Source organism: Macaca nemestrina, chromosome 6, assembly GCF_043159975.1.
Source record: "Macaca nemestrina isolate mMacNem1 chromosome 6, mMacNem.hap1, whole genome shotgun sequence".
Taxonomy (NCBI): domain Eukaryota; kingdom Metazoa; phylum Chordata; class Mammalia; order Primates; family Cercopithecidae; genus Macaca; species Macaca nemestrina.
The window spans coordinates 122,812,747-122,838,342 of NC_092130.1; the positions used below are offsets into that span (position 1 = coordinate 122,812,747).

At 37.4% G+C, this 25,596-nt stretch overlaps 1 long non-coding RNA gene across 1 annotated transcript in view; it reads right to left on the reverse strand.

Moving 5' to 3' along the window:
• LOC105499355 (uncharacterized) overlaps positions 1 to 25,596 on the reverse strand; it is a 39,558-nt gene that overhangs the window by 8,359 nt on the left and 5,603 nt on the right. The window contains exon 3 of the long non-coding RNA XR_011624293.1: positions 21,150 to 21,279. This is a non-coding gene — a long non-coding RNA (uncharacterized lncRNA). The remainder of the gene's footprint in view (positions 1 to 21,149; positions 21,280 to 25,596) is intronic.

Here is a 25,596-nt window from a genome sequence, read left to right on the forward strand (position 1 = left end):
GTAGGGACTTAAAGGCCATTTAGATAATTTGGCTTTTATTCAGAGATGGAAGCTAGTAGAGAATTTGGAGTGGAAAGGTAGCATTAGTTGATACATTTTTAAAGAAATTTTACCATTATTATTATTATATTTGTACAGAAATGGCCTTGCTATGTTGCCTAGGCTGGTCTCAAACACCTGCACTCAAGTGATCCTCCTGCTTCAGTCTCTCCAAATGTTGGGATTACAGGTGTGAGACACGGCGCTCTACCAGACACATTTTTTAAAGCATCACTCTGTGCTCTTTCCAGATATCGTACAGTTTCAGTGGAATTTTATGTAATCACTATTTTTGACTTTTCAGACAAAGTAGGAAAAATTGCACAAGTAGAAAATATAATTAGATATAGGTAAAATATAATTACAACCATTTGATCATGTCTGTCATTGTATTAGTCCATTTTCATACTGCTGTGAAGAAATACCCAAGACTGGGTAATTTATAAAGAAAAAGAGGTTTCATGAACTCACAGTTCCACATGGCTGGGAGGCCTCACAATCATGGTGGAGGCAAAGAAGGAGCAAAGTCACATCTTACTTGATGGCATGCAACAGCGCGTGTACAGGGGAACTCCCCTTTTTAAAACCATCAGATCTTGTGAGACTTATTCACTATCACTAGAACAGCAAGGGAAAAACCTGCCCCCATGATTCAGTTACCTCCCACTGTGTTCCTCTCTTGATACATAGGGATTATGGGAGCTACAATTCAAGATGAGATTTGGGTGGGGGCACAGCCAAATCATATCAGTGATAAATCCAACTGTTGCAATAAACGTTGCTGGGATTTTCTATTTCCGCCTGCTTGCTTGGTGGAAATATATACCATATGTCCAATACTGTGCTGTGGTAAGGACTGACACAAAAATAAGTGAGAAAACAATTTCGGTATCCTGGTATGGCATGATAGTGGTCAGAACACGGTGAATGTGATGAGAAGTTGCTAGGTTCTGAATGTATTTTAAAGATAAAGTCAATAGTATTTGCTTGAAGAGATCAGATGTGGGGTGTGAGAGAGAGGTGTTGAGTATGACTCCAAAGTCACCAAAGGCAAACTTTCTTATTTGCAAACATTTCTATGTAAATCTCAACATCTTGTGAAAGTGTGTGATTATATTACACTCCTTGGAGTTCATTGTCAGTAGGCCATTGTTCCCTCTTTGTTTCAGAGAATACTAAGATCAGAGCCAGGACTGGGACCCACATCAAGATTACCTACAGCCTGTTGGGTTACAAGGGGACTATCTATTCCTATGAGTTCACCATTCTTCTCTCTTATGTGGTCCATAAATTTATCTCTGATTTTTGCTACCCTTGCACGTGATTGTCCATCCGGTGCACTGAGCTGATTAACACCAGTCCTTATACCAACTTGTATGCTCTGTGTCCCTGGATCCAGGGCCATCATCATACTTATCACCTGAGTCTTCACTTCAGTTGTTACGATAGGATTTTATCCAGAGTAAGTTTACAAATACCTGGGGCATGAATGATGGTTGAAATTTGCTCTGTGAGGAATAAGTAGGTAAAGCCCCAAGTGTTAAACAAATGTTAATTATTTATTATTATGGATGTATTCAAGGAATAATGTTGATTTAATCAAGGGTTTATTCCTGCTCTGTAGAGCTATACTGCCCATTGTAGCAGCCATTAGCCACATGAAGCTATTTAATTTAAAGATAATTAAGACTAAATAAGATTTAAAAATTCCTTAGTCCTGACCATAGTTCTATTATTTAATAGCCACACATGGCTAGTGGCTACGTATTGGACACTGCAGAATGAGGAACTTTGACATCATTGCAGATAGTTCTATTGGAGAGTGCAGCTACTGAATATAGGTGAGATGAAGTCAGAATTAGGGGGGTCACCATGCCATTCATATGAACAAGTTTTCACCATAGGTGAGTTGTCCTTCCTTATTTATGTGGAAATCTTTGGGAATTTCTTATGCCAGTGACCATATGCTATGTATCCAAGGGCTTTTATCATTATTATTGTTTTATCATTATTAATGTTATGTTTATACAAACATGGCCTTTATCTTTATTCCTTAAAATATCTCTTAAAGGCAATATTATGTGCATATGTGGGCATGGGAAATCAAGAGCCTCTCACCACACTGCCATGAGGTATTCTTGGCTTTGGCTTGGTACAGCTCATAGAATTATTCAAATGACCCTTGCCTGAACTTAAAAAAAAATGTACATTTTAAAGAAAACAAATCCCACATGTTTTAGTATATTTATACTTGTTCTTCCAGCTTTTGGTTTTAAGAGGACTTGTGGTATCTGAAAAATCTTTGGGAATTTTCACATGAAGGTTTACATTAAATTTCTTCTCCAAAAAAGGAAGTTAGGTTTGGTCATTGGTAAAATATCACAGAATCCCAAATGTTTTGTTTTGCCTTCCAAGCTCAGATTTGTCCATTTAGAGTGGGTGTCAAACTTGGCAGGAAATTTTCTTTCATTCATAGAGCTTAGACCATTAATAAATTCTTCTAAAAAGAGAAAGGACAGTGTTGAATAATTTACAGTAAAAATGTTCAATTATTAATTATCATTTGTATGTAAATTGCAAACTAGGGACCATACACGCTGTTGAGGCATAATTTGAGCTGGGGAAGCCCACCACCAATTGTGACCTTGGTGATGATGCAGTGAGCAAGCAAAGCTACAGTTGAGAGCCATCAGACTTTAGGATAACATCTAACATCATCCAGAGCTTTGTGAAGTAGCCCCGCCAGACAGATCCCATGACCCTACTACTCTGGCTATCATTGGTGGGTCTACAGTGGGCCCAAAGTTGGCAAATACACTGTAAGGTATCCAGGCTTGTAGAGCTCACTCCTTATACTGGGTGGTGTTTGGCCAGTAATACCAGTTCAAAACTAAATTACAAAATTTCTACTATACGTTGTGAACTCACCTCACATCAATTATTATGCAATCACTTTTTTTTTTTTTTTTTTTTTTTGAGACGGAGTTTTGATCGTGTTGCCCAGGCTGGAGTGCAATGGCACAATCTTGGCTTACCGCAACCTCTGCCTCCTGGGTTCAAGTGATTCTCCTGCCTCAGCCTCCCGAGTAGCTGGAATTACAGGCATGTGCCACCAGGCCCGGCTAATTTTGTACTTTTAGTAGAGATGGGGTTTCTTCATGTTGGTCAGGCTGGTCTTGAACTCCTGACCTCAGGTTGTCCGCCTGCCTCCGTCTCCCACAGTGCTGGGATTACAGGCATGAGCCACCTCAATTCAGTATACTCAAAATCGAGTATACTGAAGCTCAGTTTATTGGAATCATGCCTACAAGCAAGGTCACATGGAATTTTTTTACTCTCATGTTTGCTTTCTTTTAATAGATTACACTTTACTTTTCTTCTTATATTTTAATTTAAGACCTATAGAAAATATTATTTGAGCTATAGAAGGAGATGTAGAAACTGAGACAAGGTCTATCTGAGTCATCATAATACGGGAGCAAATGGTGCCTGTGGGCAAAACTGTATATGCAAACAGGAGAATTGGTGGAGTTTTAGTCATCCCTGAGGCCAGATTTGCATGTGTAGCTGTATCCTAAATGAGATTACAGTCCTTCAGTTCCTTGAATGATGTCTGGCCATCAGGCTGTTGAAAGTATTTCCTGTTCTTTATCCCCACACACCCCTTTGACAAATCCATTCACTGGGGAACATTGCTGGTATGCGTTTAAACCTGAAATCTCCTATCCTTTTAATCAACGTGCTATATTGAGTCATTATGAATTCTAACTTAAGTGTTCAAAGTTAAATTGTCTAACACACACTCTGATTTACAATAAGCTCTGAATAAATGTTAGTTCTCTTCTATTTCCTTCTTTGTATTTCTTTTTACTTAAAAATATTAATAAGTAGAGGTTTTGTGATTTTTATTCTAGTCTAGCATATGGTATTAGCTTCTTCCTTTAATTATAAATTCTGTTTCATAACAATTGCAAATTCCAGGGCGTGCATTTCAGGGAAGTTATTATAGTTCATCTGAGGATAAAATCATCGGCATTTGACCTCATGTCACCATTTGTAGCATGCTACAATGTCTCAGAAATATATTGTCTTGTCAAGGCCTTCTTACTTAATTAAATCTTCCTGTAAATTTATTGAAAGGCAAAGTAAGTAAATAGCAGCTATTGAAATGGTAATAATGATTTTATATTCAACAAAATCTTAGACATGAATATTGAAATAATCAACATCCTGTGATAATGCAAAATAAGAACAATGTGTTTGATGAAGTGTCCTATTTCTCTTTTCATAACCAACCCGCAGCCTTGTATATCATATCCCATCTTCTGGGACTCCAGGAGGAATGATTCTATTACTGCCCTCACCAACCTGAGTCCTAAGCCCTATGGCCATTCAACCCAGCCAGAATTGAGAAATGGGGTCAAATTCATTCCTAAACATTTATGTAGCATTTTTCTCATTGCATAGTACTGGCCTTAGACTTGAGCAAGCAGGGACCCTATGCCTCAGAGAGCCATGTACTTTAAAATGCTTTCCTCAAAGTGTTCTATGTCCCCCTGCAGTGCCTGGAACCAGCTGGGGTCAGCAGTGTCATCAGGGAGGGCTCAAAGTACGGCTTCAGCTTTTTCTCTCCTCTGTAGCATTCTATATGACCCTCAATCACAGCATAGACAGGGACAGAATGTTACCCTGGCACTATGGAGGGTAGACTCCAGTACGGGAAATAAATGGCAGTTACTGTGAGAGTCTCAGGGTGTGAGCTCTATAGAAAGACCCATTTTGGCCCGATTCTCTCCACTGAAAAAATGGTTTTCCAAGAGAATGGGAGGAAATAACAGAGGTCTGTCTTAGTGTGACGGGAGTTATTGATTCAGTCTGACCTAGTGTTCCAAGGACAGACCCACACCCTGATGCACGGCTTTGAGGAAAAACCCAAGACCTCACCTCAAGCTGTGAACTCTGGGCAGGGAGAGCTTGAAAGCCCTGTTCCTTTAGGAAAAGGAATTCCCTTTTCCTAAAGAAACTCTGTGAAAATTCCACACCAGCATCCTATGGTAGCAACCATTGCAAAAACATCCAGTGTCAATCACAGCGCTCTAAGGCCAACTTCGAAGGCATCTTCACTGATGAAGACAGAAATTCACTCCCTTGAAGCTTGCTATCTTTTAAAAGAAACATCTAATTGTCACCCTGCCTGATCAGTCCAGTATTTCTCTAAGATCAACCAACCACTACTTTGTCCTTGAGAAAATTTGTATCTACCCGGAGAAAACTTGCTGATCAGGGATAATGGTTTATCTCAGCAAAATCTCTTTTGCTTCATGATTGATTTTTTTTCCGTTTACTATCTACACTTTGATATGCATAATAAAATATAAAACCATCTAAAAAATGTATTGCTGTCCAGTACAGTAATTCTGTCCTCTCTCAACTATGATAAGAACTGTCAGGATTTACTTACCTGGTGAATAACCTTCCACCCCTGTCACTTCATTACTGTTGTTTGAAATTTCAATTTTATGTTTTTATTGAAGTTTAAACATTTTTTTTTATTTTTGTTTTTTGAGACAGAGTCTAACTCTTGTTGCCCAGGCTGGAGTGCAATGGTGCGATCTTGGCTCACCGCAATCTCCGACTCCTGGGTTCAAGCTATTCTCCTGCCTCAGCCTCTGAGAAGCTGGGATTACAGGCATTCACCACCATGCCCATTTAATTTTGTATTTTTGGTAGAGATGGGCTTTCTCCATATTGGTCGGACTGGTCTCAAACTCCCAACTTCAAGTGATCCGCCCATTGGGCCTCCCAGAGTGCTGGGATTATAGGCATGAGCGACCACGGCCTGCCGAAGTTTAAACATTATTTTAAACTTTAGAAATTATTTTTCATAGTCAATAGCTAATTAACATATTTTAACATTGTTTTATATTTCTTCTTCCAGATTCACTTGTCCACCAACTAAAACACATCTTAAATAAGAACTCTGTGTGTGTGTGTGTGTGTGTGTGTGTGAGAATGTGAGCATAAGTGTATCTGTATGTGTGAGTGTGAGTGTGACCGTGAGTGAGTGGATTATGTATGCGTGTGTGTGTATGTAGACTTTGTATATGTGAAAATATCTAAAGATATTTTAGTCTTGAATGATTTTTAGGCTGGGTATAAAATTATGGTTTGGCATTTATTTTCCCTTGCCTACTTCAGTGTTTTACCTATTTTCTTCTGGCCTCTATTTTGCTAATAAATAATATCCTGTTAAATTTATTGTCATTATCCACAAGTAATCACTCTTTTTCCTCTGCTAACTTTTGAGATCATATCTTCATGATTTTTATAATGTTTTCTTACAGAGATTTATTTTTTATTTAGTGGCCTTGTTTCTTTGCATCCCTCTAAAGCTGAAAATTTAGTCCTTCTGTAATTGTAAAAACTTCTCAATAATCATTTCCTTAAAGGTTACATCCTCACTATTACTTTTTTTCCTTCAAGAACTCCTATTTTATAAATGTTGCAGACTCTCAATCTAGCTTCTTAATAATATTTTCCTATTTATCTCTTTGTCGTTTCATGCTAGAATTCTTCAGTTCTGTGTTCCAGCTCATTAATTTATTCTTGGGCTTTGTTTTGTCAAGAAAATTTCTCATCTATTGCATTTTCAAATTCATTGACAATTTTTCTTCATTTCCAAAATTTCTAATTAGCATATCTATCTATCTATCATCTATCATTTCTGATCTTGCTGTGTTCATGTTTACTTTTGTTCAATAATTTTGTATTCTATTTAAATAGTTATATTTTCTATTATCTCTTTGGCATCCTTAACATTTTTAAATCTTTGCCAAACTCTTCTTCAAAATAAATATCATATAGAAAACTTCATTAGTTTGATTGTTGATTTTGTTGACTGTATTTTCTACATATGTTTTAGAATTTTTGTATGCTGGTTTATTTTGAATATTCTCTCTCTCTTTCTCTCTTGCTCTACACACACATACACACACACACACACACACACACACACACACACACACACACACACACACTCTCCTCTGCCAGGTTCCCAAGCGGCTCACCCTTCCTGGTCTAGGCGTTTTGTGGTTGCCTCTGTACACTTTTAGTCTCCAATACAGGACTAGGTTTTATCATCACAGTTTGAAGTTACCAGCCCTATGGAGCGGTCAGGAATATGAGAAATAGAGGCTGCAGCTTGAAGGCAACTTGACTCAGTTTTAGAGAATGAAACTGTGGTTGTTTTCCTCAGTGCCTCCTTGAACCCACAATTTCTATGTGCCCTTAGCTCTATTCAACTACATTTAATAACGTTTAATAGACATTACATTCTTGCTACTTCCTTTTGCGAGGGGAGGAATCTCACCAGATTTCAGCAGAAAGTGAAGCTCAAGTCTCCCCAATTATGAGAGGATTACTATTATTGACCTTTGAGCTACCGTTGCTTAGTGCTTTGCCACAACTACAAAACTCAGAAAATTGTGACTTCAGCTTTGATTCACCACTCTGTTTCTGTTCTGTTTCTCACCCATGTAGATATTTGTCTTATATTTGAGCCCAGCTGTGGTGTGTGTGCGTGTGTGTCTGTTCATGTGTGTGTGTTTAACATTTTACCATTCATTGCTGTGTTAGGAAGAAGGCTTTTTGAAGCATACATTCTCAGTATCCTGTTGGCCCAGAGGCCTCCTTCTCTTTTTTCAAGCTTCTTGAAAAAGTAGTCTATTTGCAGTATCTCCATTTCTTTCCCACCAATTAAGACTTCTACTTATAATCGGGAGTCTGTTCCTATCAATGTAACTTCTCTTGCCAAGTCAAAGAAGACATCCAAGTTTTCTCCACATTTTCTCTTTCATTGTTAATATTACCCCTCCTGACTTTCATCTTATTCTTAAAATAAACCTCCCTTTTTAATATAACTTGGGTGATCTTCTGTTACTTGCAAACAAAAAAACCTAATGACCAGAGCATTGCAAAAAACTAGTCCTTTTAACGTTTCAAGGAAAATCTAGTTACGCTTCTCACTTGCATATAATGCTATAGTGACTCCCTATCACACACCTGTGAGACAAAAGCTGAAATTCCTTAGTATGACAGTTCTCATATTCTGCACACTCCTTCTTTCGCTCCCTATCACATCACCTTCAAATCCCATCTTACACCTAGCACCAAGCACACATGCCTTCACCTCTTTACGCATACTGCCTCTACCCCTTGCCTGCAATGTCCTCCTCTTTTTGCCTTGTTCTCTTGAGAAACTCCTAACTCTTCCAACTAAGTTGGAATGCCTGAGCTAAGTCAGGTATCCTGATGTATTCCTTTAAGGATATGTTTCCTACACATAGTTGACAATGTTTAAGATATATTAGTTGAAAGACTTTTGTACACATTATCCTGGGTGTTGGGCATTTAATAGTGAGGAACAACAAACATGCTTCATGCCCCAATGAAACTTATTTATTAATGGAGGAGGTAGGCATTAATCGGATAATCCATGGGTAAATGGAGGGATACCCCTGTGACCAGCGCTGTCATGATAGTCATAGTGCTATGCAATCCTATAATTAGAAAATGTGACCTTGTGGGGATATTGTTGACATTCTTCAGAATTAAGCAGCCCCTTCTCCAGTGTTATGTGCATGATTCTGTTGTTATGATTATCAAAATGAATTTAAATTTATTTGTTTATATGTCTTTCTCTACCCCTAAACTGTGAAGTCCTTATTCATTCTGAACCTCTGTCTTGAGCGGAGTATCTGGCACATAGTGGGCATATATTGAAAATGATTGAGTTAAAGTATAACTGTAATCATAGATTGTACAGGATTTTACAGAGAATTTTTTATTCTCGTATTTAGTTTCTCTAGAACAAGAAGTTCGTGTCTAGTTGCTTTGCAAAAGAGTACCATTCTGTAATAATTATAAGCTTTTTCACATTCTTTCTTATAGGTCAGAGACTATTCTAGCAGTTGCTTGCTAGCTTTGAGGTTGGAAAATAGGGAACAGCATTCACTAACTTAATTATAAATTATTTGAAAGGTCAGAGCACAAGAGCCCAAACTACACTACTGCCTTTCAGAGAATGGAAAGTGACAAACAACTGCTTCATGAAATAAATACTGTAATGAGGAGAGAAAAAATAGCCCAACAACTAGATCAAACATTTCTGAAATAAAGAAGAAACTGATATGGCAATGTTAAATCAGTCTTTTATGATTTTTTGATTTTATATATTTTTAAAGGTTATAATATAAAAATGACCAGAGTATGGATGATGTGTAGTTATTAGTTCATTCCTTTATATGAAATTAAGTACATTAAAAATGGTCTTTACGAAACCAAAATTATTTCCATATATTCCCACCCCACCCTCCCCCTTTACTAAACTTGGCCAAAGATATAAATTGTGCTTTGGGTTTTGATTCATTCTTCCTCCTAGTGATCTTCTGTTGAATGCTTCTCTAGGCAGCTGCCTCACAAGACTCATAGCCCAGAGCTGGAACCCATAGCAGCCACAAGCAGGCTAACAGCATGCATGGTCCATTTTTACATGTCTCACACAAAGTCCTGGTCCTGGGATGTCCTGAGAGGTCTCTGTAAGATTTAGAGATGGCTCAGAGGTCCTCTGACCCTTTCTTATCCTGTGTATTTATTTTTACCTGGTGCTATGGTTTGAATGTTTTTGTTCTCTTCAAATTGCATGTTGAAACTTAATACCCAATGTAATAGTATAAAGAGGTGTGGCTTTTACGAAGTGATTGAATGGGATTTAGGTGCCCTCATTAAAGGGCTTGACAGAGAGAGTTTGCCTCCTTTGTCCTTCCACCTTTTGCCATATGAGGACCCAGCATCCATCCATTCTGGAGGATGCAGCAACAAGGCACCATCTTGGAAGCAGAGAGAGCAGCTGTCACCAGACACCAAACTTGCTGGGCCCTTGATCTTGGACTTTTCAGCCTTCAAAACTGTGAAAACAAATTTCTATTAATTTATAAATTACCTAGTCTGTGATATTTTGTTATAGCAGCACAAATGACTAAGACACTTGGACAGCTTAAGATCTCAATAAACTCCCAAAAAGGTACCTTAGAATAGTTGAAAGACTTTTGAATTAGACAGACTTGGTTTGAATTATAGGTCTGTCACTTACTAGCCATTTTGACAAAGAGAAAATTTTTTTATGTCTTCATTTTTCTTTCTGCATAGAAGGAATTCATAAGGACCACATTGGATGCAACAGATATGAATGACCAGACACATATCAAGTATACATCAGGTATGTACAAAACTAAAGCTGAACATACATACACACACACACACACACACACTCACACACACACATATGTAATCATGCTATTGGGGAATCCCTTATCCCCACTTGGCAGCAGAAAAATTAAATTTCTTCTAATATGTAAACAGGCCATTTCAGTAACTCCATTTCAGTCACTCCATTTATAATCATTTACTCATAGGTAAATATTAAGTCAGATTCTGCTATTACCATTTTATTAGTTCATGTTAATAATTCCTGGATCCTTCCTCCCTTTTATTAGGTTTGCCATTTTAAAATGGCAAAAACCACAATTACTTTTGCACCAACCTAATAAATTCTGACTTAAAACTCCCAGAGAGTCTCAGATACACCATTGCCTTGCAACAGGTTTAGTAAGAGAGGAGAGGAGAAGAGTATGCTTTCTTGAGGGGTTTGAGGAGCATGCCTGTGAGAATGGGGATGCATGTGGGTTTTCTTCATTTCCTTTCCTTATGGGTCTGATTGCTGCAGCCCTCAAACCTTACGAATTCATACTGGTCTGTCCTGTTGGTTTTTTTTATGGTCTTGGGCACTCAGATAGGCATCATTGTAGCCACCTGGCTCAGGTTCCTATAGGGAATGGATTCACCCCATTCCTTTGCTCTCCCACCAAGGGAGCTCTACCTTACAACTTTCTCTCAGCTTTTGGGAAGCCCAGGTCTCCCCACAATGCCAATGTTTGGTCCATAAGAAATGGAGAAAGGAGACTACAATAACATCCTATCAAATATAATTCGGTACTTTCTGTGTTCCACAGACACTGCTCTGTAACACAATTCAACTTGCGAATGAGATATCCATTTTTTCTGGTCTATAGACACCTCTGTGGTGGATCCTGTAGCTCATTATCCAGGTTCCCCTCAGGATGACAGAGCTGATTCTCCCAGTTGCTAAAAATTTAGGTGGCTTATGGCCCTTAGCCGAGTTGCTCTCCAAAAATTACCTTCAACCCAAAGTTGCTCACTCATGAGTTTGGTGTGGACATATAAAGCCCCAGTCCTTTTCCCCTTGGCCATCCAGCTCTCCTGGGACTGGCCAAAGCCTATCTTGCACTGCACTGTAGCTCATCTCATCCTTACCTGCCTCCTCCATCATCACAGAGGTTAATCCGTGGGTGTTTACCAGTAAAATTCCTGCAGCAAATTTTCATCTTAGAGTCTGTTTCTGAGGAATCTTCCCTAAGAGAGGCCCAAACCATTGCCAAATTTTATGAGAAAATAGGGTAAAAGGCAACAGAGAAAAATGGGAAGGGACAGCACTTTGCAATCTATGGCTCCCTAAATTCTGTTTTCAAAAGCCCTCTGTACCTCTTTCTCAGTTTTTCTATAACTGTGTTGGCAAAAACCGGTAAAGTTGTTCTGTCTTATTTGTCTCTTGATGCTGTTTGGTAGAGAGACAGATTCCTAGAATTGCTGTCATGTTAATTTTGAAGTTTAAGAATGAAATATCTTTTGTTCTTTGCTTGAGTTGAATGAGTTGAATTAGCTACTCTTTAATATGCACATCTACCCAAACCACTGGGTGCAGGAAAAGGGAGAGCCAGTAGCCCAGGGAAACTCAAAAGAGCAACCCTTGGTCATATTTCAAAGCATGTATGGGTGACACACATAGTGCCTGAATTCCAAATATATTCCTTATATTATTTATACTAAGTGTGATATCCTCTTTCTTCCACATTTGGTCTTTGGGCACCCAGATAGGCATCATTGTAGCCACCTGGCTCAGGCTTTTATAGGGACTTTTTTCAGTAACTCTTACGGAGGTCCTATGGACAACATGACTTCTATTTTATTGTTTAAAATGTAGACAAATAACTATGATGCAGGAGCACAAAATGAACTGTTACTTCTTTTTTAAAAAATTGAGATATAATTCACATCATAATAAGTTCATAATGTTAAAGTACACAATCTGGTAGTTATTAGTACGTTCACTGTATTGTGCTGTTATCTTTCTATCCAGTTCCAAACACTAATTTCCATTCTACTCTGAAAAGACCACTTATCCTTCAGCAGCCAGTCCTAATTTTCCCCTTCTATCATCTCTTTTGGCAGCCACTAACCTCTTTTCTTTCTTTATGGATTTTTCTATTTTGGAATGTTCATGTAAGTGATATTATACAATATGTGGCTTTTTGTGTCTGACTTCATTTGTTTAACATAATGCTTTTAAGATTCCTCCATGGTGTAGCATGAAACAGTACTTTACTCCTTTTTATGGCTGAATAATATTACTTTGTTTGTTTATACCACATCTTGTTTATCCATTCATCAGTTGATGGACATTTGAGTTGTTTCTCCTTTTTGGCTGTAGTGAGTAATGCTGCAATGAACATTTATGCACATGTTTCTCTGTGAAAATATGTTTTTAATTTTCTTGAGTACATACGTAAGAGTGGGACCCTGGATTAAATGGCAAATATGTGTTTAACATTTGGAAAAACTGCCAGACTCTTTTCCAAAGTGTCTGTACAATTTTACATTTCTACAAGCAATGCATAAGGGCTCCAGTTTCTCCACATCCTCACCAATACTTGTTATTTTCTATGTTGATCCTATCCTAGTGAGTGTGAAAGACTATCTCATTGTGGTTTTGATTTGTATTTTCCCGATGACTAATAAAGATGAGTATCTTTTCATGTACTTATTGGTCACTTCTATATCTTCTTTGGAGAAATGTCTGTTGAAATGTTTTGCCCATTTTTAATTGGGTTATTTGTCTTTTTATTGTTGAGTTATAATAATTCTTTACATATTGGAGATGCCAGATCCTTATCAGATATATGCTTTGCAAATATTTTCTTCCATCCTGAGAACTTTTAAGACTATTGATAGTATTCATTGCAGCACACAAGTTTCCAATTTTGACGAAGACAAATTTATCTACTTATCTTTGGTTTGGGGTTTTTAGTGTCATATCTAAGAAACTGCTAATCCAAGTTCATGCAGTTTTACAACTATGTATTGTTCTAAGAATTTTATAGTTTTAGCTCTTACACTTAGGTTTGTGATTCATTTTGAGTTTAGTTTTTGTGTAAGTGGAGGTCCAACTTCATTCTTTTGAATTGTGGATATCTACTTCTCCTGGCACTATTTGTTAGAAAGACTATTATTCTCTCACTGAACGGTCTTGGAACTCTTGTTGAAAATTAACCTATCACAAATGTATAGGTTTATTTCTGGACACTCTATTGTATTCCATTGGTGTATATAATGTCCTTATGCCATGACCACACTTGCTGTCTTGATTGTTGTAGCTTTGTAGCAAGTTTAGAAATCAGGAAACTTTTCAAAATTTCTCCACTTATGTTTTTCTTTTCCAAGATTGATTTTTCTATTTACAATTTCTTGCCTTTCCATATGAATTTTAGGATCAGCTTGTTCATTTCTGAACAAAAAAGTAGTTGGAATTTTGATAGGAATTGCATTGATTTGTAGATCACTGTGGGGAATATTGCCATCTTAGTAATATAAAGTCTTCCAATCCATTAACAAAGAATTGTTTCTATTTTTTAGATTGTCTTTAGTTACTTTCAACAATGTTTTGTAGTTTCTCTTTTGCTATTTTCTCTTTACCATGGTTCACATGTCCAACTTTAGAAACTGCTGATGCCTGTTCTGGGAATGGTTGCTCTCACCAGACCTGAGATCTAGAAGTAGTATTAGGAGAGGGGCAGGCATTGAGGGATTGAGTGAAAAAAAAAAAAGGTGAAAGAAAAAGGAAGTTCCTCGTAAAAGTCAGGAGATAGGAAAATGAATTTTATTTATCAAAAAGATTAAAGTCATTCATAAGTAATTCATGACAACATCCAGTACTTTAAAGCAACTTTTTCTTTAATCAACAACCATCTTTTTCACAAAATCACTCTTGAGACTTAAATTCAATAATGAATGACACCTCTATTGTTCAAGTAATTTCTTAAACTTCTTGTATCAGAATTGCATTCAGAAATCCTGGCATGAACTTAGGAATGTTCTCATGTTTGTGGTATCTTTTAAAGGTCATTACAATTTTATTAAAAGAAATAAAGTATAATTTATTGAGGTCACTTTCTTAATGGTAGTTGGAAATTGGCATAGTGAAAATGTACTGAAACGTTAATTTGTGCTTAGTTCTAAGGTTATCTTTTCCTTTCCAGTTTCTAAAGAGTATCCAGCTCTTTTGGTTCTTTTGTCTTAGGGGAGCTTTTAGTTTGTTCTCTGACAGCAGAAGGAGGGGTAGTTTCACAGCACATATGTGGTGAATGGGTTTTGAGTATTTATAATCCCAGTCTTTGCAAAGATTCCTGTGCATATTTTTCCTATACAACATTTCTAAGATCTACATGTGCTTGTGGTCGGTATTAGTATTAGAGAATACTGTGAGAGAGCCCTCCAGAAATAACTAATATTGGTTGTCATACAAGCCCATGTTGGTAAGTATTCTGTTAGATTTAATTAAATTTAAAGAAAGCAAAGTAATGTGACACTTCTGGCTTGTTTAAGTATTCTGTAGGATGAGATTCACTCCTCGATCACTGGTTCTGATATAAATTCCAGGCTAGGAGCACTGCAACTATGTTGAACTATTGTGAAATAAAATAACTTCTTTAGGGGGTGACTTTGAAGTGCAACATCCATTTGGATATAAGTTTTCATGGCATGGACTTAGGAATGTTCTCATGTTTGTGGCATCTTTTAAAGGTCATTAAAGTCACGTAAGTTTGTAATAACTTGATGTTCATGTGGGGTCAGAATTACATGACGTTTAGACTGTAGTGCAATTCGAGGGACATTGGAGACAAGGATCATACCTCTGTTAGGTCTGGTTTCCTGCTACTTGTAGTCACACAGGGGTTTTCTGGGGCACAAGGCATACAAATTATGATTCTGTCTTAGTTGCTTTTATTACTCAAGGGAAAAATTAACTTCAATGCAGTTTGATATTAAGTTCTTCAAATATCATGTTGATATGAAAATCATGAGTCTTATGGTTGGAGAGAAAAATCATTATTATGCCTCTTGAGGTTCTGGACTTCTAAATATACCTAATCTGCTCACACTGCATGCCACAGACATGCAAAGGATGATAGTAGGTTACAGCTTGAACTAAGGTATTTCCCCATAGCTCTCTGACTTGTGTGCTCAATCCGTGGTAGTTCTGTTTTCATCTCACTAGGTCTTCAGTTCTTTAGCTTTTTCATTTTGTCTTGTGTCTCAGCTGTAGGCTCTCTTTGATTTTGTGATCTGCAGTTAGATCCTCTGCTGCTGGACCTTCTTCCTTTCCCAATTCATTTGATTCAAATATTTTGCAATTTTTTCCCCTGGCTTTTAGTGCTTTTTCCAGATAAAAGACACTTACTCTACTCGTTTTTGTTCCTAAGAACACGCATCATTATCATCTTCTGGGCTGGACTCAGCCTAACAATCAGAATCAGGCACATTCATTTATCTAGTCTTCCACCCTTTTGTATAGTCTGTCTATCTCTAAGTTACTAAAGAGAAAAAAGAAAGATTATTGTTTTAGAAAACCTAGACTAAATGATTTCTTCATTATAATAGATATCCACTCAAATTTATAGGTTGAAGTTCTAACCCCAGTACCTCAGAACGTGAGCTTATTTGGATATAACATCACTGAAGATGTAATTCATTATGATGAGGTCATAGTAGACTAGGTGTGATGGTTAATACTGAGTGTCAACTTGATTGGATTGAAGTATGCGAAGTATTGATTCTGGGTGTGTCTATGATGGTGTTGCCAAGGAGATTAACATTTGAGTCAGTGGGTTGAGAAAGGCAGACCCACCCTTAACCTGGGTGGGCAGAAGCTAATCAGCTACTAGCATGGCTAGAATATAAAGCAGGTAGAAAATTGTGAAAAGACGAGACTGGCCTAGCCTCCCAGCCTAAATCTATCTCCCATGCTGGACGCTTCCTGAAGAAACTTGGACTCCAGGTTCTTCAGTTTTGGGACTCGGACTGGCTCTCCTTGCTCCTCAGCTTGCAGATGGTCTATTGTGGGACCCTGTGATCATGTAAGTTAATACTTAATAAAATCCCCTATACACACACACACACACACACACACACACACACACATTTATGTATACATATATATACTTATTTATACTTATTTTATGTATATTTATGTATATTTTACTTATATTTATGTATACATATATATACATTTATGTATACATATATATATTATGTAGGTGTATATATGTGTGTGTGTATATATATTATATTAGTTTTGCCCCTCTAGAGAACCCTGACTAATACACTAGGGTAGGCATCTAATCCAATATGACTAGTGTCTCTACAAAAAGGGAAATTTAGACACATAAATGCACACATGGAGAATACCATGTGCACATCAAGGCAGAGATGGGGTGATGCATCTATAAGTCAAGGAATGCCAAAGATTTCTGGCAAACCACTAAATACTAAGGGAGAGGCATGGAACAGATTCTTTCTCAGAGACCTCAGGAGGAACCAAACCTGCCAACACCTTGATCTTGGACATTGATGTGGTTTGACTGTGTCTGCACCCAAATCTCATCTTGAATTGTAGCTCCCATAATCCCCATGTGTTGTGGAAGGGACCCAGTGGGAGGTAATTGAATCATGGGAGTGGGTTTCTCCTGTGCTGTTCTTGTAATAGTGCCTTTGCTATTCCTTTGCCTTCTGCCATGATTGTGAGGCCTCCCCAGCCACGTGGAACTGTGAGTCTATTAAACCTATTTTTCTTGATAAATTACCAGTCTCGGGTATTTTTCATAGCGGTTTGAAATTGGACTAACACAGACTTCAAATCTTCAGGGCAATACATTTCTGTTGTTTAAGTCAACCAGTGTGTGGTATTTTTTAAGGCAGACCTAGTAAACAATGCATGCTGTTAAACATAAAATTTCTATTCCTAGTTAGACAGAAGACCATTTCTCTTTTTTAAAACTATGTTCTGAACTTGATTGAGTATGTCACTTATCACATAGTCTCTATATTTTCTTGACCATCCAAATAAGTTGAGTGATGAAAACTTTATCATTTTTCTTTATTTTGAAATATCAACTATAATAATGTATATGAGATATGAACTATATATGAGATGTGGAACACCCTCAGTTCACAAACTCCACCCACTTCATACACAACGTGCTTAGCAAGCAAATTAAATTCACAGATATACCAGTTTGGACTTATTTTGTTCTCATTTTCCTTTATTAGTGGTTTGACCCTGGCTTAACCTTGGTTTTGATTCCTTAACAAGGGATAAAATTTGGCCTAGCTCCCAGTTATATTTGGCCTTTTGCAAGTGGAGTCTTCCTTAGAACTTCCTTCCTCCCAATCCATGCCAATTAATTCATCAATCTTTTCTTAACTAACATTTCTGTAATCTCTGTACATTTTCGTCAACTACTTCTAAGGCACCCATGTGAGCCAGTCACTGTGCTAACACTGAAAAGATAGCAGTAAGAAAGGAAGAAACAGCCCTCTGACACTGGGTTGAGGTTTACAGAAGAGTCACAGTGCAACCTTTTGTGGCTTGAATTTTTGTGCTATCTTCTCTTTGCTGCAAACTTCTATGATTACTTTAGTGATGAACCAATTCAGGCTTGAGTATCTATCACCTACTTACAGACACAGAAGATCCTGAAATTCTGGGTATATAAAGCTAATGAAAAAAAGGATCAAAAATTTCTTCCAGGCTAATATCCCCACTACTCCAGCAACCTAAGCCACCCACTTCTCTTTTCAATTATTAAAAAAGCTTTTGTTTTTATACATGTATAGAGTTTAAGAAATCAGATAGAGAAAAAAGCGCCCTGTTAGGAAGCAGTGGTCCCTTCTCCTACCCACTGTACCCAATGCTCCAGCCTTAGGCCCCAGAGCAACCATTTTCATCTCTTCAATTTTTCACCCTATTTCCTACATATTTGTAGATAATATTCCTGATATGTCTTCATATATCACGATTATGTACGATTTACTAGCTTCCTTTGGTAGTCATTGAAAAATGTTGCCCTTCCCATCACTTCACCCCTACTTGTCTTCTCTTCAGCCTCCCAGCATAGCTGTACCACACATTCTCTTTAGACAGGCATGTTAGCATGGTTATGGTTACATAAATAACATCCATCGCTTTTCCAAGTTTATTTCTCAGACAACTTTTGGCTTTTCCTACAGTTAATCATTGCCTTTTTGAAAAGACCTCAGTTTACAATGCAGACTTTGAATAATCACTCTATTTTTAGCTAAGTTCCTTCCCAGGGCCTTGCTTATCCTGATCCCTAGTGGCCCTAAACCCTGAGACCCTCAAGGCTTCTGCAGAGGGAAATGACTCACTGTCTTTGGTGCCTTTCCCCTGTGGAGACTTCAGCAGTCACTTCCTTTGCTCTATTCAGTCAGTAACCAGTCCTGTATCTACTTTGCAGTATCAATACCACTTTTTCTACATTACAATTTTAAAGTAATTTAATAAAGAAAAAGAAGTTAACATGCATGTTCAGAGGCCCAAAATTCCTCTTAATAAAAATGAATCTCTCTCTTCTGGACTGAAGACTAATAGATCTCCCTCACCAAGCCACCATGGAGGTAGACTCATTAAATCTCATGTCAAACATCTATTATAATATTCTACTCTTTGGGGCTTTTTTTTTTTTTTTTTTTTTACCTTCTCTCTGCCTGTCTCTTCCTCTCTCTCAACTTTTTCCATTTTCCCAGTGGCCCTTAGATTGAGGGAAAGACATAAAATTGTATAATCTTCTCACTGGGTGAATATATACAAATTATTGTGCTAGAAAATTAGAGAGGCATCTAGGTGGCAATAATTTCCCTTATCTCAGTTCATCCATGACAAATGAAGGATTTTCTGAGATAATAAAGCAGCACAAATTATACTAAAAAGAGAAAAGCTTTTCAAAACCAAGAGTCCTAAGGGATTAGTTCATCATCTCGCTTCATTTTTACTGATAGCCTGAATTTACATGCCAATATATTTGGATAGTTAAATGAAATGCCTCCTTTAGTTCAGGTGTTATTAGACCAGAGAGATGAAGTCTAAATTGTGGCTTTTCAGCCAAATGTAAACTTTTTGGCTGAAAATTGATTCCTTCTGCAGTTGTATTCCTGAACTACCTTATTTCTAATCTCATTAATTGCTTGACATGTATATCACATATCAGGATTTTTGTTAAATAAATTAGCAGGAAGTACATACAGGAAAGCAATCTTATAATGGGTTAGTACTATCAAACAGTGTCACCATAAAGACTACTAAGATTCGTGCTCAGAGTATTTTGAGACATGTTGGCTTCAGTTCAAGAACAATCTCTTTCTTGTTGCTAGCATAGGGTTTGGCACATAGTACTTCAAAAATCCACCAAAGTATTTTACCCTCAGCACTGCCTTATCTAGCCCAGGCAGAGGCAATTTCCAATGGTTGCACCCTAATTCCACCTTCCAGGAGAGCATGATTTCATCCTCTAGAAATTGCCCTGCCTCATGTATATGCATGCAACAAAAAGGTCCATGATATCCATAGACATGTCTTCTATCATAAATGAACCACATTTGGGTGGAAAAGCCCCATTTTAAGATGCAATGTTGGGCACACTTTATATTTAGTGTGCCACAGTATCCCAAATGTCTAGCACAGAGTTGACATGAAAAATATTTGCTAATTGGCAGCATGTCTTTGCCATTTTAGAACTTACAGTCTAACTGGCAAAAGAAACCATATAACAAGAAGTTATAGTGAACTATGATGATTACAGAGGGCAGTAAGGGCCTCACAGGGAGGCCCTTAACCCAGACCCAGGGAGTCAGGGAAGAGCTTCTGCAAAAAGTGGTGTCCAAGTGCGAACTGGAGGATGAATGGGGCTTACCAGCCAGGAGTGACTGTGTGAGTGATGGAAGGAATATGGAGGGCAGGAGAGCGGTGCAGCAGAGAATGTCCCAGCAAGAAGGCATATCGTAAGATAAGGCTTGAAGAAGAGACAGAAATTGGAGAGGAAAGAAACTGACTATGACTGGAGAGTAGAATAAGTGGTGTGGCTAAAAATAAGGAAGAAGAGACAATAAGGGAGAACCATAAATCCATACGTAAGAGTTTAGATTTTATTCTAAGAACCATGAGTAACTATTGAAGGGTTTTAAGCCAAGGAGTGACAGAATCTAGCATGTCAGCTGGCATGATGTTCTCACAGGGATTTGGATTCTTGATCTTCAGTGGAAAGGTTGAGGGGCAAACATTATCTTTTTCCTTGGCCACATTCCAAGGTATATTTTACATATTGGCAAAATGAAATCCATAACTCCTGACAAATAATTCCTTGGATCTGATCCCACCTACTCTTCATTACTTTTTAGGTTCCATGTGAAATTTACACCTGATGTTTATTAAGGTGCAATCCATTTCTTAAGGCTCCTGAAAGGATGTGCCAAATAAGTTGCTCAAGCCCAAAATGTTTACTTTCCAGCTGTCCCCAACAATTTGTGGATAACATTTCCTAATATTTGGGAGTTTGAGAATTTATTACAAAAAAACTTCATGCTGGATTAGGTTTGATACTTAAATTCAGATATGTAAATAATTTCAGTTAGGCAATATCTCAAATTGGTATCTATTCTTTTTCAGAATTATTAGAATTTTGTAGCAGGATATTTTGTTACACCAGTCAATTTGATGAAGGAAGGCACTGAAATCTGCTCTGGTAAAACTGAACACAGTGATATCATGAGAGACTTTGTTGGAGTGTCTCCCCACTCCTTCTCATCAAGCATGTGTTTCTAAGTGCTGAAACAGCATTACCTACCATTCTCCTAAATAAGAGCTGGCCGGCCATGTAGCTGTGTCAGGTGAGCTTCTATAGTGTTTCTTCTGAGCACTCTACAGAAGTGATTCTGTTTACGTGCCCTCCGTTGCTCCTCTTTTATCCCTGGACACTGGTGATAGAATCCAGTGATGAAAAAAGCACAGAAAAGACTTAGTAATCAGATGGACTTGGGTTTAAATCTTGATTTTATCACCTTCCTAATATACTACCTGAGGCATAACCTCTATTTTTTCAGCTTCACTGTCCTTATTTATAAAATTACAATGCAATATCCAATATACAAGATTGTCTTAAGGATGAAATGAGACACGATGAATCAAGTGTCTAGCACAAGGCCTGGCCAATTTAATGCTCAATAAGTGGCAGCTACTGTTACACCCATGAGGAAAATGTAAACTGTTGGCATTTTTCCATTACAAAAACTAAGTGTGGACTTTAAAATTAGCCAACATTCCAGGGTACAGGAACATATATAAATCAGATGTAGCTTTTGCCCTAGGGAAAATCTCAAAAGACCGCCGCTTCCTGTCATCAAGAGGAAAATGTCACATGGAGTGAGGAAGCAATGGTCTGTGTGAGATTTGAGATATTTCATCGTATTGTTAGTTTTCTTATCTGTAAAATTAATATTTAGGTTAAATGACTTCTAGGTACCTTCAGCTCCATATTTCTGAAGTGCCAGGGATGCATTATAACCGTATTACAATTTTACTAGGGGCTAAGACCATTAAACATCTACGTTCAGCTAAGAACGCAGTTATAGAGTCTTTGTGTTTGTGTGTATGTGTGTGTGTTTGTGTTGTGTTTGTGTGTGTGTTTGGTATCCACAGAGCATATAAAAAGATTCATAATATTTAAGGCTATGTATTTTGGGTTCTTCTGTTACCCCAACATTTCAACCATGATTACCACAGGGATTTCAACAAATGCTTACCCTTCTCTACCCATATTTATGATAACTTGACTTTGCCTCTCTGCTCAACAGTCTTATATAAATATGCCATACTTTTTTATGTGTATAAGTAATTCAAATGATTGATGTAATGTGTGTGTGTATTTGTGCACACATGTACAAGTGAATAAGTATGTGTGCACTTGTGTGTGTGCAAAGGCCTGTGCATAGAGACAGACATCTCAACTTCAAGAGCAGACCTCAGTCAGGATAAAGTAATGTGATTTTGGGAGACAAAAAAAAGATCCTACCTGTTTTAAATTTATCTCCTACCAGCTAAACACTGACTTTTCTTTTAATGCCAAGCAATGAGTATCTCTTGGAAATATTGTCTAACCCCGTGACTTCAACTACCATATTAGTAATTCCTCAAAGCTCTAGCCTTCCAGAGAAAGCCCTAGCCCAAAAACATATATTTCAAATGAAACCAATGTATTCTGCAGACTACTAAAAAAAGCCAGGTGACTGATTCCTTTTCTTCATTAATTCTGAGTACAATTTGCTTTCTTATTGATATGAATGGTTTATCTCATGGGAAATAGTATCTTTATTTATACAATCACCTTGTGTTTTGACAGACAGCTACTGAAAAACCAGTAGCGAAATATGGGGTATGTGAAATAAGGGGAGTTGGCATTAGTATTTTTGGCATGAACTACAGGTCAGGCTAGAAATTGTTGGGGAATAAAAAAGTATAAAATAAGCAATATATGCACATAGAAAAGTACTCACAATTAGAAAAGTTGGAAATGACCTGGGTTATTTTTGATGACTAATACATTTATCTAACACTTAATAGTTTAAAAACATATGAGGCTCATGGCTATGATACGTATATATTTTTTTAGACTGGGCCATATGTTCAAACAAGCTTGCTCTTCTGATCAAATTGCTACAAAATTTGGTTTTAGAAAAACTCTCAAGTCGGTTGAATAATTAACTTTACCAGCGTTTTTACTAACTTGGTATTTCTTTTCACTAATGAATAAATTAAAACAAACTGGTTTGTGTATGAAGAAAAGCTAAACCTATTAAGGTGTAGTACCCATCTTTTGAAGCTGAACTCTCAAAGTTTAATATCAACATTTTTCTCAGGATTACATATATTTATTTTTCAATGCTAATTTCTTAGTAGATCTCTGCTTCTGTTACTTATAGCTTCAATGGTCAGAAATTCATCTGAGAAACATAGATGCAGTGGCAGAGAAGAGAAAATCAAAAACTGGAACAGAAGCTATAAGGAAGGAAATGGGTTTTGTGTAGTGAGAGAGAGCATGAGAAAGTCTGTGGGTGGGAGTTAGTATGGAGGAGAATTTGAAAGCAGGTGATGGGGTTGGGCCAAGTCACAAGTCAGGATGCTATTGGTTTTTAAGACTAAAAGCTTGAACCAGAAAGGCCAGAGTAAGGGAGATGGAAAAGTCCCTGATGATCTAAACCAGGAGATTGTGGCTGAGTAAGAGGAACAAGAGAATAGGTGAAAACTAGAGGTCAATTCCAGGTCACAGTTAGAAAAATTACCAGGAGAGCAGCAGCAGCAGACACATGTCCAAGAGATAAGAGAGCCTTGAAACCAAGGCGCAGTCTATTCAGCGGAAAATCTCCTCTTGCAGAGGCAGGAAACAGATGATGTTATTTACAGAGCAAGAGCTTCCCAAGGCCTTGAACATTAAGGTCAATGCCAACCTCTACAAATCACCATCCTAACAGAGCCCAAGAATGGGAGAAGGAGTAAGAAGGTTGCCCCAGAAATACTCAAAATTGGTCAGTCATTTCTAAGGCATGTATTGACTTTGTAATTATATTTTCCAAAGAAAAATTTGCCATTGCTGTCTTGACACTGTAATAAAGAGTCTGAAAATAGGAGAAAAGTATTTAATATTAGGACTATCTCAGAAAATCTAAGATAAACACTTGCTGCAGCTACTATGGATGGGACATAAGAAAAATGAAGAGTGATGTTAAGTAACATGCAAAATTATCATATAAATATAAACCTCAGATTCTCCCAAAAGTGATGAATGTGATCCACTGTTTCAATAACAACATAAGAAATGTGTTAACACATCTGATATTAAACCAGGACTGAAATGTCTGGCTAGGCCATCATGGCCACAGCAAAACAAATACCTAATTAGTCTAGTAATATTTTGTATTTTATTTTATAGAAAATATCTGTCATTGAGCATTCAATACAGCATGGAGAGCTAACACAAAAACTGTAAGATCTCATAATTGAAAAAACAGAGCAGAGTATAAAGAAAGTCATTTTTGGTCTCTAAAAAGGTAGATTAACCTGAAGCCAAATAATATACCTTAACAGTGCTGAAGGGAATAAAGTAACACACAGAGGCCACTATTGAAAAGGGACTTTTTATTACAAGTTCCTTTTAAGTCAGTAAAGCAAGACTGTTATCTGGGGGTTTTGATCTGCGGTTGATAACGTACTGATGCTCTCACAAACATAAATGCCTATAAATAGCCCACAGTGCTTCAGAAGACCTTACGAGAAAGTCAGGGGCATAAAACAGTAAGAAAATCTAGAAAAATTAGTGTCATCAGAAATAAGTAAAGTTGAAACAGATGTAGGACTGTCCATTTTTTCTTTGGGATTTTAATTGTTTGAAGGTAATCTTCTAAGATCCTATTTCTAGAAATTTTCATTCAAATCAAGCCAGTATATGGTACTGACAACCTCATGTGGTGACTTGAATGAGTAGCATATATTTTGCCCTTAACACGATGTACTTAAATATATACTTATAGATTGTTTTCATAGCATCTTAAAACGTAATCTGAAAATGGCTTTCAAAGCACGTTATTCCTTTGAACCTTGGACAATAGTAGTCTGGTAAATTTCACAAAATATCTGGCTTTAGCAGGGAGAAGGCCTGCTAGTAGTTGCACAGGTTCCTGGGAAATACCTTAAATTTTTCCCTTTATGCAAATATGGGAGCAACTAAACTTGTGCTCACTGTGTTTTAGAGGGAGCAGACTAACATTCCTTAGGTTCACCAACACAACCTACTCAGGGCAGCATAAGAATCGAGAGATTACTATAGCAACTTCGAATGCAGTGCTTCGTAAGGTGAGATTCAGGAGCCTCCTGTTCTAGGATCACCTTAGATACCAGTTAAAAATGCACATCCCTGGGCCTCCTTCTAGATAATGAAATAGCATCCCTGGCAAGGAGGAATCATGTGAATCAGAATGCTTAACAAGCTCCTCAGGTCATTCGAATCTCTAAATTAGAGAGGTTAGTGGCTCTTGTAGTTCACTCTCTTGATAAAAATCTCAAAGGCATTGTATCATCTTGACTGTCATGATCTGGGAAGAGAAACAAACTTTTCCTATGAATCGTTATGACAATCTGAACCTGGAATCATTGCAGACAACCAGCACAGTGTAATCTGAGATGCTTTCTGCAATGGAGTTTTGCAGTTTCAAGTTGAAGATTATTTTGCCATTTCATTGTCT